Source organism: Hakea prostrata, chromosome 3 (assembly GCF_041222555.1).
Source record: "Hakea prostrata isolate BN-2017 chromosome 3, UWA_Hpros_2, whole genome shotgun sequence".
NCBI classification, from domain to species: domain Eukaryota; kingdom Viridiplantae; phylum Streptophyta; class Magnoliopsida; order Proteales; family Proteaceae; genus Hakea; species Hakea prostrata.
This window is the reverse complement of record NC_142602.1, coordinates 12,808,492-12,823,759: the sequence shown is the minus strand read 5'-3', so window position 1 is coordinate 12,823,759 and position 15,268 is coordinate 12,808,492. Positions and strand designations below refer to the sequence as shown.

Below are 15,268 nucleotides of genomic sequence, written 5' to 3'. Positions count from 1 at the left end.
GCTATCTCAAGGGGAGAGAGAGGTACTTGTTAACTCAGTAGCCTACTCTATGTCAACTTATGCAGCATCTCACTTTCTCTTACTAGTTGACACTTGCAACACTGTTAGGAAAGCAATATCAAACTTTTATTGGGGCCAAAAGGATCAAGAAAGGAAACTTCATTGGATTTCATGGACTCGTCTATGCCGCTCAAAGGTAAAAGAGGGATTGGGCATCCAGGATCCTAACCTATATAATCTAGTCCTCCTTGCAAAAGTGGCCTGGACTCTTTGAGAACCCGAATTCTTTATAGGGAAGGATTATGAAAGTTGTTTACTTCTCAAAGTGCTCTTTCATGGAAGCTCGAGTGGGAAGTTTGTCATCTTGGGGTTGGAGAAGCATCCTGAAGGGTAAAGAGGTCATTAAAAAGGAATGTTGTGGCAAGTAGGCAATGGTAAAAGCATCAACATATGACAAGGTAACTGGATACTTTCGGCTCCAAAATTCAAGGTTTGGACCTCTAAACCCGAATCTTATGACATCCAGCTTGTTTATGAGTTAATTGATGTTGATAATCGGATTTGAAACCTACCTCTTTTGAATCAATTGTTCATACAAAGTGATATTTCTGCCATCCTCAAGATTAAACTTAGCATCAACCCTCAAGAGGACAAGAGCGGGTGCTTCTCAATTAAATTGGCATATCACCTATTATTGAATGAGAGAGACTATAGGTCATCAAGAGCAGCCTCATCCTCAAGAGTCCACGAATGGGAGCTTATAAAGCTTGAGATTTGGAATTGCAAGTGCCTCCCAAAATTGAAGACTTTTTTATGGAAAGCCTTAGCCCAGGGTCATGCTACTGGAGAAAATCTTATGAGGAGACAAATTCTCATTGATCCCAAAATGTGGCTATCTGTGTAAATCAATGGACCATATCCTTCTCTCTTGCCCTTATGCAGAGGTTATATGGTTTGGCAGTAACCTCTCTCTTACTTCCAAGAAGAAAATCCAACCGAAGTTACTACATCTTTTGGAGTTTTGTAAATAGTTGAAGTTCAACTCGAAGCTGGAAGAAGACTCAACTTTTACCCTTGTGGTCTTTTTATGTTGTAACATTTGGATTTTGAAAAATGAGTTGGTCAAGCTACAGCATGAAACGCTCTTGATAGGACATCAGAAACGAGTGGACAACCCAACCCACCCTTCTCCATCGATCAGTCTTATTCTCTTTCTCTTTTTGGAGTTGGAACTTGGAACCCGAAGGATCCTCTACAGGCCTTGGAGTGAGTAACTTACGCACAATTGATCATATAGATGAAGAGCTTTCAAAAACTATCATCATCATCTTACCGTCCATTAGGATTCATGAGTTCAGAGAAGACATTCTTCGACATGGACCTACTGGTATCCTCGCTGCTGTTCCCTTGTCCAGTACTGCTTGAAGGTCCTGACAACGAAGAGTCCTGGTCAGTAGCCGAGTTGCTGGGCAAGTCGTTTCGTATGCCGGCGACGAACGATTCTGTTAAAGATATGTCATGGTCATCAATGTCGCCGAGGGAGAGATTGAGATTACCAGAACACTGCATCGTATTCCTCTCCGCCGTCTCCTGCAACTGTAGTGCAAACTCAAGGCGCCACACAAACATCACCCATCGACGGCCGTTCGTTCACCTCTTCGGCCAAGCAATTCTTAGCTATCTCCGCAAACCTCTCTAAAGACTCTGCCTCAATCGTGCCCTTTAGATGGGGATCGATGATCTGATGAAGCATCTTCCTCCGTTGACATAGTGGGGCCCACTCAGCCAAGCTCACTTCTTCCCTCCTAGTCCCCGATGATGACTTATCCAACAAAGCTGGCCTCGCACACAGCACTTTGAACAACACTTTGAAAAGAGTTAATTATTTGTTTGATGTGCATTTTAAGCTTTCAATTTTAGTTTTTTATTGCCAATTGAGAAGTTTGAAAAGTAGTTAATCATGTGTATAATGTACATTCCAAGCTTTCACTTTTATTTTATTTTATTATATTATTAATTTTTAATGCTAACTATTTCTGATCTCTTATATTGGGTTAGATTTAGTTGTCCTATTATTTGAAAATCATCCTGTAGGCTTTAGAAAACATGCCAATTATTGATTTGTGTTGATTGGACAACCATATTCTTAATAATTTAGAGAAATGCTGGTGTTACTGAATAAGTAAAAAATATATCACATACTAGGAGTACCAGGCCCATAATTGTTTAGTATTAATGTTCTACCATATGAATGTGTAAATTATATAATTTATGAAAAATCTTTGTTTCAATATTTAAGAAAATGTAATTTTTTTTTATTACATATATTTTCTGATGAGGGTGGTGCAATGGTAAGGTTGCTTCTTTACAGCCTAGTAATCATTGGTTTTTTTTGGCTAAATTTAACTTTCTTTATTTTTTATATATCTTTTTTATGAGGTTCATCCGGGCCAGCTTGCACGCACCACGATTACATCCTCAAATTAATGCCGCCGAATGGGCGCGAACCCAAGACCTCCCCGTGGGAGGTAGAGTCTTTAACCGTTTTGAGTTGGAAAAACCCCTCTCAGCGAAGCGAGGATAAGGCTGCATAGGTTGTTATCCTCCCTAGACTTCACAGTGACAGGAGCCTCATGCAGGGGAGCCACTTTTTTCCCCTAAGTATATTGTCTGATGCATGCTTATATGCTTTCCTGTAATGTTGAATGATTCTGTGAAAGTAGCCAAAAATAAATCTGACTCTTGTAGCAGCACAATTAGTGAATATTGAGGAACATATAAAAAGTGAGCAAATCACATATACCCCCCCTACTGCTGGAAAAATAAAATTAATCAAAATGTACCTCCCTACTGTTTTCAGTTATGGAGTTTAGTGATGATGTCATTGGTATAATATCCGGAATACCCATTTTACCCTCCGTGGTAATGTTTCATAATACCCAATTCCGGCGGGGGCGCGGGGGCCCCCGGCCCCCCCCCCCCCCCCCCCCCCCCCCCCCCCCCCCCCCCCCCCCCCCCCCCCCCCCCCCCCCCCCCCCCCCCCCCCCCCCTGACGCTCCGTGGTAATGTGTCAGTTGAATCTGTTCTCGTACTGCCAATTTGTTAGTCTCTCTCCTTGATCTATATGATTCAAATACTTGAGAGATGGTTTCGGATTGTTCTCCAGATGATTGGATACAGCTGCTGGGGCAGGCCATTTCACAGCAGCTTTGGATACTTGAGCTTCTGGTTTCCTTGGCTGTATGACAACTATGTTGCTTATCAATTGAAGTATATCATTCTATGTATCAAAATAGTTGCCCACTAGTTAAGACTTAAGAGTGCCCCACAACTCCATACATTTCAGCGTCAAACATATGAAATAATTGAACATTTTATCTTCTATTAAAATAAGAAATTCGCTCCCCAATTATTCTCAACACATTGCATAGGTGACAAGGCATTCTGTCACCTGGCATAACAAGTCACGCTGCTTGGTCAACTTATGCACCCGTAGCATTTTTTCATTTTTTCGGTCTACTTACCAAATAATGAGTAGGTATTTGAATGTAGTTGCTCAAAAGCTGAGAGTGCCCTACAACTCTATATCTTTCATCATCAACATATGAAATAATTGAACATTTTTATCTTCTATTAATTTCCCCAGTTTTCTTGAAGAATATTATTCTACATGTCCTTTGTATTTTCAATGTGCAGCTACTTGTGTGCTTATGTGCATATATGCATTTGTTGTTGCTGAAAGTAAGAACATCATGAAATATTATACATTTTTGGTCTTTGTGATGAGTAAACCAATTTAAATGTTCGACTCCTCTCTCTATAGCAACTTCTTAGGCATCCATGTCTTGATTACCGAAGGGGGTGAATTTTTGGAAAGATATTGTGTTATGTGTAATGTAAATTAGCTAAAGCCATGAAATTTTGGTAAAATAAGGAAACCTAATGGGTCCCACTTGAGTTAGTACAAACAATTACTGGTTGGATTGTAACTATTTATATCTGTGGATTTCTTTTCTAGAGAATTTCGCATATTTATTTTCCAATTCTTAATGTATGCACATGATTGTCCTATGTCAGATGATGGTTCCTAAGAGCCTTCCACATGATATATGTCACACTATGCATTAGTAAACTGTATCCAATATCTAAGGTCTTCATATAGGTGATGAATTTCCTAGATGCTAATCTTTTCTTTGTTCTTTATTTATTAAATTTAGACTCTGCATGTGATGGTGAGAATGCTATTTTTTTTCTTCCTGTTTTCAGAGCGTTCGTGTGCAAAAGTTGAATTGGATTGAAGCTATTAAGTTGCCTTAGATCTATTGTTCTTTGTTTGTAAACCATAGAAGTCAGCTCCCAGGAATGGTTCTGGAAATTCTCAGCTCACCATTCAGACATTCACTGTGGCGCCAGGTTCAAAAAATGTGACGCTGCTGTTTCACTCCTTTATGTTGAAATGGGGAATTAACATACCATAGCAGTGATATTGGAGCCCATTCTTTTCGAGTTAGGCCATGAATTTTGGTTCATAACATTTTTTACCATACAAATGTTTTTTGTTTCACTTCTTTTTCTTAAATATTTCAGCACCTTAGATTTACAAATCATAATGGTGCTCCTTCCAACTCCCTTAGGGATGTCAAAGAGCAAGAAAAAAAGAGGGGGGGAGTGAAACTAGAAGTGGATGCACCAGTATTCCACTTATCAGTATATCGGCTCCCTGAGCTCAATGAATTAAGTTTTAAGATGAGGTTTGTGTAATTCTGTATTCTAAATGATAAGATGATTAAATGAATATGAAACTTAGTTTAGTTATTGGTATTGCCAATGTTTACGAAGTCTTCGGGAGTCACAAGACAGTTTCAGCTATTCATTTCTTAGTTTAGTTATGTTCATGTTCATATTTGGGAGTGTACATTTGGGTGAATGTTGGTGCAAGAATTAGAAATAGGAATCAAGTTGCAAGTTAGTTCTTGCTTCTGATAAAGTTGTTCTCTTGACGCAAGCCTTGTTATAAGGTCCATTCCTGCAAAATCTTCTAAACCAACAGTGCAGTGCTTTTCTACAGATGTAAAGGATCAATTACTTCCATTCTAGAAAGTAGATCATGTACTTTAGTCCATTACTATAAATTGTAACGCCCTTTACATCCCATTTACATATAATTTAAAGATTACTCACTTGGTTCTATCGATTGAATTTTTATTGCTCGTTTCGCACGTTGATTCTGTTTATCCCTCATTGAGGTTTTCACATTGGGCTTTTTCTATATAAACTAACCTTCATGAGGCTAACTTCATCAATAATCACATCAAAGTTAGCTTAAGATCAACTGCAATGGAGAAGAAGGTTTTTGTTATTGTTGCGTTGTGGTTTGCTTTTCTAGGTTTAGCCCAGAGCCAATTAGTTTTCCATGAAAAGGATCTGGAGACAGAAGATAGTCTCTGGGATCTGTACGAGAAATGGATGAGTCATCATACAGTGACTCAAGATCTATCAGAAAAGAGAAAGCGTTTCAATGTGTTCAAAGAGAATGTCAAGTTCATCAATGAGTTCAACAAGAAGGATAAACTTTTCAAGTTGAATCTCAAGAAGTTCGCAAATATGACCAATCAAGAGTTCAGAAGTACCTATGCAGGATCCAAAGTGAAGCATCATAGCATGCTGCGTGGAGCTTCAAGTGAAAATTGTGATTTCACATACCAAAAGTTCAAAGATCTCCCCACTTCCATTGATTGGAGGACCAAAGATGTTGTCACCCCTGTTAAGAACCAATGGTGGTAAGAACTCAATTAAAATGATTCTCCTTAAACCCATCAACCTCACTGATCTAGAATGCAACTAATTGATTTCATGGTTTGATCATCCACACAATTTAGATTATTTGTTTAATGTTATCTATCACAGGTTGTTGCTGAACTTTTTCAACTGTAGTTGTTGCTGAGAGCATCAACCAAATCAAAACCCAAAATCTGATATCATTGTCTGAGCAGCAGCTGGTGGATTGTGATGTGGGAGAGAACCAAGGTTGTAATGGAGGACTGATGGAATATGCATTTGAGTACATCACGAGGAATGGAGGGATCACTACAGAGCATAGTTATCCCTACACAGCCCAACAAGGAGCCTGTCATGTATCAAAGGTAACTGATTTTCTTTTTTTAAATAGAACATTGATTCTTTATCTCTGTAGAAGAATTGAGCTTAAATGGTCATGGATTTGTAGCAAAATGATCCAATGGTTACAATTGATGGACATATAAATGTACCTTCAAACAACGAAGATGCCTTGATGCAAGCAGTCGCAAATGAACCTATATCTGTTGCAATTGAAGCAAGTGGTAGTCCATTCAAGTTCTACTCAGAGGTAAGCAACTAATTAAAGAAAAAAGGTAGAAATGAATAAGAATAATTTTTTGAATCTAGTTCGATCAAATGAAATACAATTCATAGTGGTCATTGGAACTTGCGAAACAAAGCTAGACCATGGAATTGCAGTTGTGGGGTATGGAATGACTACTGATGGTACCAAATACTGGATTGTGAAGAACTCATGGTACCAAATATGATATGTATCAATACCTCTCTCTATAGGATTGCATTAATTAGTACGATACAATACTCGATATCAAATACAGTTAGGTGATATCATATCAATCAGGTGATTTTAACAGATGTATCGTCTTATATATGAGATGATACATCTGTTAAAATCACCTGACGGATCGAGTATTGTATCGTACTAATTAATGCAATCCAATAGAGAGACGTATTGATATGTATCATATTTGGTACCATGAGTTCTTCACAATCCAGTATTTGGTACCATCAGTATTCATTCCATAACCCACAACTGGAACTCCATGGTCTAGCTCTGTTTCGCAAGTTCCAGTGAACACTATGAATTGTATTTCATTTGATCGAACTAAATTCAAAAAATTATTCTTATTCATTTCTACCTCTTTTCTTTAATTAGTTGCTTACCTCTGAGTAGAACTGGAATGGACTACCACTTTGCTTCAATTGCAACATATATAGGTTCATTTGCGACTACTTGCATCAAGGCATCCTCGTTGTTTGAAGGTACATTTATATGTCCATCAATTGTAACCATTGGATCATTTTGCTACAAATCCATGACCATTTAAGCTCAATTCTTCTACAGAGATAAAGATCAATGTTCTAATTAAAAAAAGAAAAATCAGTTACCTTTGATACATGACAAGCTCCTTGTTGGGCTGTGTAGGGATAAATATGCTCTGTAGTGATTCCTCCATTCCTCTTGATGTACTCAAATGCATATTCCATTAGTCCTCCATTACAACCTTGGTTCTCTCCCACATCACAATCCACCAGCTGCTGCTCAGACAAGGATATCAGGTTCTGGGTTTTGATTTGGTTGATGCACTCAGCAGCAACTACAATTGAAAAAGCCCAACAACTACCTGTGATAGATAACATTAAACAAATAATCTAAATTTTATGGATGTTCAAGTGATGATCAAACCCTGAAATCCATTAGTTGCATTCTAAATCAGTGAGGTTGATGGGTTTAAGGAGAATCATTTTAATTGAGTTCTTACCACATTGGCCTTGGTTCTTAACAAGGGTGACAGCACCTTTGGTCCTCCAATCAATGGAAGTGGGGAGATCTTTGAACTTCTGGTATGTGAAATCACCATTTTCACGTTTTGATTTGGTTGATGCCCTCAGCAGCAACTATAGTTGAAAAAGCCCAGCAACTACCTGTGACAGATTACATTAAACAAATAATCTAAATTGTATGGATGATCAAGATTCAACTCTAGAATCATAGTTATATTGTCATTGAAATAAAGATTTTTCACGAAGAATAGAATAGCAATAAATCAAACCGCCATGGAAGCATGCTAGGAAAACATATGTTAGCCAATTAATCCGTTTGAAATTAGAAGTCTAATTGAAAATACTAATCACTATTTCACTTATCATTTAAAGCACATGATTCAGTGTGTCCTTTCTTTCACTTACCTTAGGAACGGTCAACTGAAACTCGAGGCTTTTGCAGGGGAGAAGTCTTTGAGGTCAGTCGATCTTTGAGGCCCTGCTTAGTCTGCTAACCCTTGGAATTGCTGATGAGCTTTTGGGCTGTGAAGCTTCAGGTAAACTAAATATGTTCATTACCCAAACAATTACAAAATAAGATCAACATCGATGAAGGAAACAGAGCTGAACCCTCAATTTACTACAGTCTACATAACACTTTCAAAGCCACAACCAAAAGAAACCAATCAGACAGCATCTTGCCTTCCTCAGTATTCTTCTATATTACCTAGAAAAACCAAAAGAAACATTTTATGTTATAAAGCCAGCTACAGCATGCCAACATGGGCATATATCAGCATCTGAGGTCGTTCTTATACTAAGTACTGTTGCGGTCTCCACCTTTGAATTGCATATCTAAATGTTATAAAGCAAGTAAATTTAAAAACTTATTTTCCTCATAACTATTAAAGGAAGAAATCTAATAGCAAAATGGCCCAAGAAAGAGGGAGGGGTCCTTTGGTTCCAATTAAATCAATTCCCAATCTCTTAACTGCCTAAACACTCATACGCAATTAAGCAGCACTAGCACATAGACGCTTTGCTCAAGAAGACAGAAACAGAGGATATTCCACCCAAATCTGACACAATTTAAGCATTAGAAGCTAATAATGATGCATAATTCATCAGTCGAACTTTATCAATTGTTAGAAAACCAAACTGTATATAAAACCACAAGTCAGCCCTTTGCAATCAGTTCAGAGACAAAATTTGTACAAAACAGAGAGAACCGACCAACTGTGCTTATCAAAACAAATACATTAAATCAGCTGACTTCACCGATGAGATCAATTTTAAAGCAGAACTACCATGCCAACTGATAAACGGTTCTACTACAGATACAACGCCAGATTTACAAGATGAAAACCAATTTAGAAGGGATGGGGGGAGAATAAAGAGACTAAGAGACAACAGCCAAAGAGGAAAGGAAAAAAAAAGCAGCAAAGAAGAAATCATACTGACCTACGGTACGGTTCAGGCTCACGACTTCAGTGCAGGTTCAGGTTCAGGCTCAAGAAATCAAAACTCCTCTGCTCTTCAGGCTCACGATTTCTGCTCCGCAGGATGAACGAAGATGATGACTCGATGAGAGATTGAGAAAATCAGAGATTGAGAGATGAGCAGAGAGATGAGTGAAGTTAGAGGCGAAGACGCCGAAGAATCTGAAGACTGAAGAGGCTCAGGGGAAGACGAGACGAAGAGTGAATGAGATTTGAGAATGCCACAGACAGAATGAGAAGAAATGAGAATCGCTCCTACCAAAAAAAAATAATAATAATAATAAAAAAAAAAAAAAAATGAGAATCGCACGCACCTAGGGCAAACTAAACTGAAGAATGGAAATTACAATAAAACCAAGGATATTCGGTACAGGACCGGTACAAGGAATTCGGTCAAATTCTTGGAGCACACGGATCGGGAAAAAGGGGGGGGGGGGGGGGGCGGAGGCAAACAGTGCATGTTTCACAAAAGACCAAAGGTATGGGAAGTCTGTCACTTGATAAAAACATGATATTCTGCAGCATGACATCAAATGATTTCCTCTGTTATGATATTTTTCTTCTTCTTTTTTTTTTTTTTTTTATTATTTATTACGGGCCTTCTCTCCTTCGATATTTCCTTGCTCCCCCATTCTAGGGTCTTCCATTGTTGTTTGCTAAACACTCAATTTTGTGGGTTTCAATGTGATTGCATTTATTATAGTGAGAGGATTTGAATCTTTAGTTGTTTAAAATAACATGATCAAGTGAGGTTATTCATATTAGCCTCAGTTTTTTATGATGCATGCATCTGAGCGGTTAGAATCATGTTGAGATTTCTTTGAATTATTGTAGCAATATCCATATCTTTCTCTGTTGGTATGAGAAAAGAGAAGCATAAACTATCCGAGTATCTAATAATAATACACATATGTTGATTAAATAGCTTAGTAATGAAACGGTTAAAACTCATTGTTGCATGCAGGCTGTTTTTAATGAAACTGAGGAGTTCGTCCTTGACATAGATGAACCCAGTAATGAAGGCAGAAATTTCAGGAGAGACGCCAGGAAATCGAGATCAGGGCTGCTAGAAACTGTCCGAGAAGCACTGAGTGACGTAAATATCAGTTTGAACACTTATGTATACGAAATAACCTGTATTGGGCCAGCACATAAATTGGCTATTTGTACTCGGATATTCGGAACTTCAAAACGTAGTCAATCTCAAGATGGGCAGGATATTTGATGCATATCAATTATACTTCTGAATCCGACTGAGCCTCATCTTGTATCCGGGACGATGAGCCATGCAAGAAAGATTAGATGCGGGCCGGCTTGTATGCCGGGTAGCCGCCTCTGAATGGCAAAGTCAGATGACGAATAGATTGAGGTCTCGTGCAAAAGCTACACAAGATTATACTCAGAGTGTATTGGATGCTTACCAGGAAGGTGTGTCTTCCATTTTATAATGATTAACTTACCTTATATGCATTTGGTAAGTCTATCCGACGGGGGTTTTCACATCTCCTGAGATCACGCCTTTCTGTCATTCACCCCGTGCAATCGTCGATGGAGTTGACTTTCTTAACGGAGAAAAGTTACCATATGAGTTGAGCATTCATTGTGCTTTGGTCAACTTAGTCGATCATATCCCGATAACATGTGAAGCCCCATCCAGGTATAACCCGACAATCGAAGAGATGAGTGCTAGAAAAACCCGTTCGGGCCCTACCTGGTTAGGTATGAAACCTTCCATATCAATATTTTTTTCTTTTGCAGAAATTTTTGAAAAACATCCCAAAATAGATAGGAAAAAGCAAGATGTCTTACAAGTATCCCAAACCAGCAATCACTCCCTTTACCATTAGCATGTGAATTGATTAGAAGCAAAGACAAATATATTTTTACAGCATGTGTACTAAAAGAAATTATAATTATATTCAATTTTATTTAGTATAATTTAGAAATTATACAATAATATCAAATTTAACATTTTATTTCTCAAAGGGCAACATTTGAAAGTCACCAAAAAAATTAATTGCTGCCAATATTGGCCTGATGGAGCGTAAATGTAATTCATTGTTCGAACAACTATTTAGAGTTTCTAGACCTCCTTGCAAGGCTTGTTAGAAAACTAGTTGTTGGACTTGATTAATGACTCTTTGTAATTCAAATTGGGTAGTTTCATTTTTGTAATTTTCTAATCGTTTCAAATCCCTTATAAGTTAAATTAATCAAATTCAATTTTTTTGGTTCTATCTCAGAGTTCTCATTCACTCGAAACTCATCTACTTTCGTTTTTATTTTTTAGGTGGGTTTGAATTTTTTCTAACCGTTCAAAAGGATTAAGAGCAATATTGTAAAGACGTAAGACACAAAGGATGTTCTACAAATTATGAAATCATTTAACCGTATTTTATTGAAATTTGCCCGAGGAAGCTTTTGTCTATCTTGTTTACATCTTCACTATGTAGTTTTTACATATAATTGTAATATAAAATAGAATTTTCTTTTTAATTAGTAAATTTATATTAAGAGGTGGAACTATCACAGTGTTAACCCCGGCCAAAGGGGCCCCCCCCCCCCCCATACAATTCCCTCTGGTTGTGCCTGTGGCATTTAAGTAATCCAAAGGTTACCCAACAAATTAGAGTTTAAATAAAATTCAAATTTATGAGTGGGTTTAAATAAAATTCAAATTTATTTTAAATTAGATAACCCTGGACGCTGACGACACAATCTTAAAAGGTCGGGAATTGTGGAAATGTTCGAGGATGTGAATCCAGTCGACTATTACTGATTGGCCAACTCTACGATGGTCATGACATATTTGTATGAAATAATTTAATTGGAATGCAAATATATGGTCAGAAAGTGTTCTGAAGTTAATATCACTTCAGAATTGACCCCCCACAGGAACGGTCAATCTACGGCATGAAATGCTCATGATAGGGCATCAGATCCAAACGAGTGGACAACCCAACCCACCCCTCTCCGTCGATCAATCTTATTTTCTTTCTCTTTTTGTAGTTAGAACTTGGAATCCGAAGGATCCTCTACAGGCTTTGAGGGAAACTTACGATCAATCGATCATATAGATGAAGAGCTTTCGAAAACTATCATCATCATCATCTTATCGTCCATTAGGGTTCATGAGTTCAGAGAAGACATTCTTCGACATGGACCTACTGCTGGCATCCTCGCTACTGTTCCCTTGTCCACTGCTTGAAGGTCCTGACAGCGAAGAGTCTTGGTCAGTAGCTGAGCTGCTGGGCAAGTCGTTTCGTATGCCGGCGACGAACGACTCCGTTAGAGGTATCTGATCGTCATCAGTCTCGCCGAGAGAGAGATTGAGATTGAGATTACCAAGACACTGCATCGCATTCCTCTCCGCCGTCTCTTGCAACTGTAGTGCAAACTCTAGGCTCCACACCACATCACCCATCGACGGCCTTTCGTTCCCCTCTTCAGCCAAGCAATTCTCAGCGATCTCCGCAAACCTCTCTAAAGACTGCGCCGCAATCGTGCCCTTCAGATGGGGATCGATGATCTGATGAAGCATTTTCCTCCGTTGACACAGTAGGGCCCACTCAGCCAAGCTCACTTCTTCCCTTTCCCTCCCCGATGATGACTTCTTATCCAACAAAGCTGGCCTCGCACACAGCACTTCAAACAACACCACCCCAAAAGAGTACACATCTGACTTCGTCGTCAGCTGCTGGCGTAGGAAATACTCTGGGTCTAGGTACCCCAAAGTACCCTTCACCACGGTGCTCACGTGGCTGTGGCTTTGGCTGTGGCTGTCCAACACACCTGTGGGTCCAACCTTGGACAATCCAAAATCCGAAACCTTAGCCACCCATTTGTCATCCAATAGTATGTTCGTGGTTTTCACATCACGGTGGATGATCGTGTGCTTGGCACCCGTATGAAGGTAGTATAAACCACGAGCTGCGCCGATGCAGATGTTCAGCCTCTGCTTCCAAGACAAAGGAGGCTTGTTGGATTTGTAGAGATGATCGCGTAAGGTACCCTGGGCCATGTAATCGTACACAAGTACCATCTCTCCCTGCTCGTCGCAGTACCCAATCAGCGACGCCAGGTGAACATGACGGAGTTTGGAAAGCATCTCGATCTCGTTCTGAAACTCACGGCTCCCCTGTTGCGAACTCAGTTTCGCTCGTTTCACAGCCACAGGGTTTAACTCGCTTCCCACGTAGCCCTTGTACACGTGGCCGAATCCTCCCATGCCGATAAGCAAGTTCGAATCGAAGTCGTTCGTGGCGGCTCTGATCTCGGCGAGCGAGAAGTGACGACACAGATCCGACGGTAAAGAGGACCCAGTGTTTTTGTGGGTGTCTGGTTTCGAAACCCACCATCTCGACAACGACGAAGTTTTTTCACTGGAATCCTTCACCTTCCTCCTCCGTTGCTGGCGGTGCCACCAAATGAACGTGCATAGAAGAAGAGAGAACACAACCACAGACGCCACCAAACTTCCGACGAGTGCCACCGGAAAACGTCCAGGGTTTGTATTCTTCGATAGTTCAGCCGGAGAAGAGGGAACTTGTTCTTGTAACGTTGGTTCTGGATTGGGACCAGCTAGGTTTCCGCCGGAGCTCAGCTTGAATAACTCGAGACCGTTTAAGATTGCATCTGAATGCGTAGTTTCTTCGTCTGGATTAGGATGTAAAGCAACTGAGAGATCACCTCCTTCAAAATCCAGCACAAAATAATCTCTATAAATCGGAAACCCAATTCCGTCACTCCAGAGGAAGATATTCGCTTCAGACGACACAGTTTTACTGTTGATGAAGATGTGGAACACTGTGTCTCCTTCCGTTATGTTCCGTTTGAAGATTTCGCAAAAATGAAGCCTAACAAGGTAACTGAACCCGGAATCCACTTTAAACAACCAGGTTAGATTATAAAGTTTGTTCATGTTATCATAAGGGCCCATAGTTCGAGCTGTGCAGTAGACATTCTCTGGTGCAATATAGGCAGGAGTTTCTTCACTGTATGTAATTTTGAGATCTGGCATGGCCGGTGTAACACCGGGATATCCAACAATAAATTGATCGTCGCTGACCCATTCGCGAAACATGCCCGAATCGCCTTCGGCAGGTATAGAGATTCCACCCACGTTGAGTCGGTGAATTGTTTCAAGGGCAGAGTTGTAATCGATTTGAGATGAAGTACTCTCTTCTCCAACAATTGGAATGTTGGAATCCGAGCCTTCCGAGCCTTTGATGTAGATGGTCTTGGGCATGGAAACGATTTCAATTCCATTGATGAAAGCGAATGAATTGGGGTTTTCAGGAGAAGGGGCGAAAGAAAGCCTCAGCTTTTGATCTTCTACGTTGACTGAGTATTCCTTTACGAACTTGGGAGTCTGAAGGGAGAGTGCCGTGAGAGAGGCGCTGAAGTTGCTGAGGAGAGTGAAGCGGTCGTTGACGGTGACGGAGAAGAATGAATTGCTTATGTCATGGCCGCCGGAGTATGAGGCTGGGTAGAAGTGGAGTCGGATGAATTTCATGCCGTTTGAGACAGGGAAGGTGTAGTTGAACCGAGAGGTTGAGAGGCGAGCAGTCATGTACGGTATCATGGGAACAGAGGGAGCTTGGGTGGTGGCTGTAGCTGTGGTGGTTGTCGACGAAGGAAATGGACCAAATTTAGAGGTGGTGTCGCTGTTCCAAGTGAGAAACAGAGAAGGGGTTGAAGTTTTTGCAGAGGAGCCGCAGCTCAGAGCGATCACCTCAGTTGGATGGTAGGGTGAAGATAAATTAGAATCAGCAGCGTTGCAAGAAGTTGTGATCATGAACGAGAAAAGGAAAGAAAAGAGAGAGAAGTGAGCAAGGGAGAGCAAGGCGAGGAGATGAGGATTTTGCCTCCCCTGTTTGGTGGCCTCCATGGATGGATCAGAAAATGCTTGCATGAATGAAGCAGGTAGACATGAACATGAAGACGATATATAAGGGGGCTGGGAGTGGTTGACCGAGCCCAAGTCTACTCCAAGTTTTTGTGAGCTGATTGATGGATGTGTTTATGGCACCAGCTTCTCGGGTTCTCGGATGAGTCCAGATTTTTCTGTGAATTCTTACTTTTCAACCAAAAACAAAGTGGAAGTCACTGTTTTAGGACTAGTGCTTATTCCTCCTCCTCACAAAAGCTAAATGGAAAGGAAAGGCACCTTTCGTAGCACTGCC

General features: G+C 40.1%; 1 long non-coding RNA gene and 1 pseudogene across 2 annotated transcripts; both read right to left on the bottom strand.

The window, feature by feature from the left end:
* Positions 1-3,079: 3,079 nt before the first annotated feature.
* LOC149020855 (uncharacterized) lies at positions 3,080-9,198 on the bottom strand. 2 transcript variants are annotated; one of them, XR_016172253.1, is made up of 4 exons: positions 9,046-9,198; positions 8,011-8,311; positions 7,210-7,746; positions 3,080-7,126 (listed from the first exon to the last, which is right to left on the bottom strand). It is a non-coding gene; the product is annotated as an uncharacterized LOC149020855 (long non-coding RNA). The 2 variants fall into 2 exon arrangements; XR_016172254.1 differs by having other exon boundaries at positions 7,210-7,742.
* Positions 9,199-11,840: 2,642 nt separating this feature from the next.
* LOC149020854 (receptor-like protein kinase FERONIA pseudogene) lies at positions 11,841-15,065 on the bottom strand (annotated as a pseudogene).
* Positions 15,066-15,268: the final 203 nt, after the last annotated feature.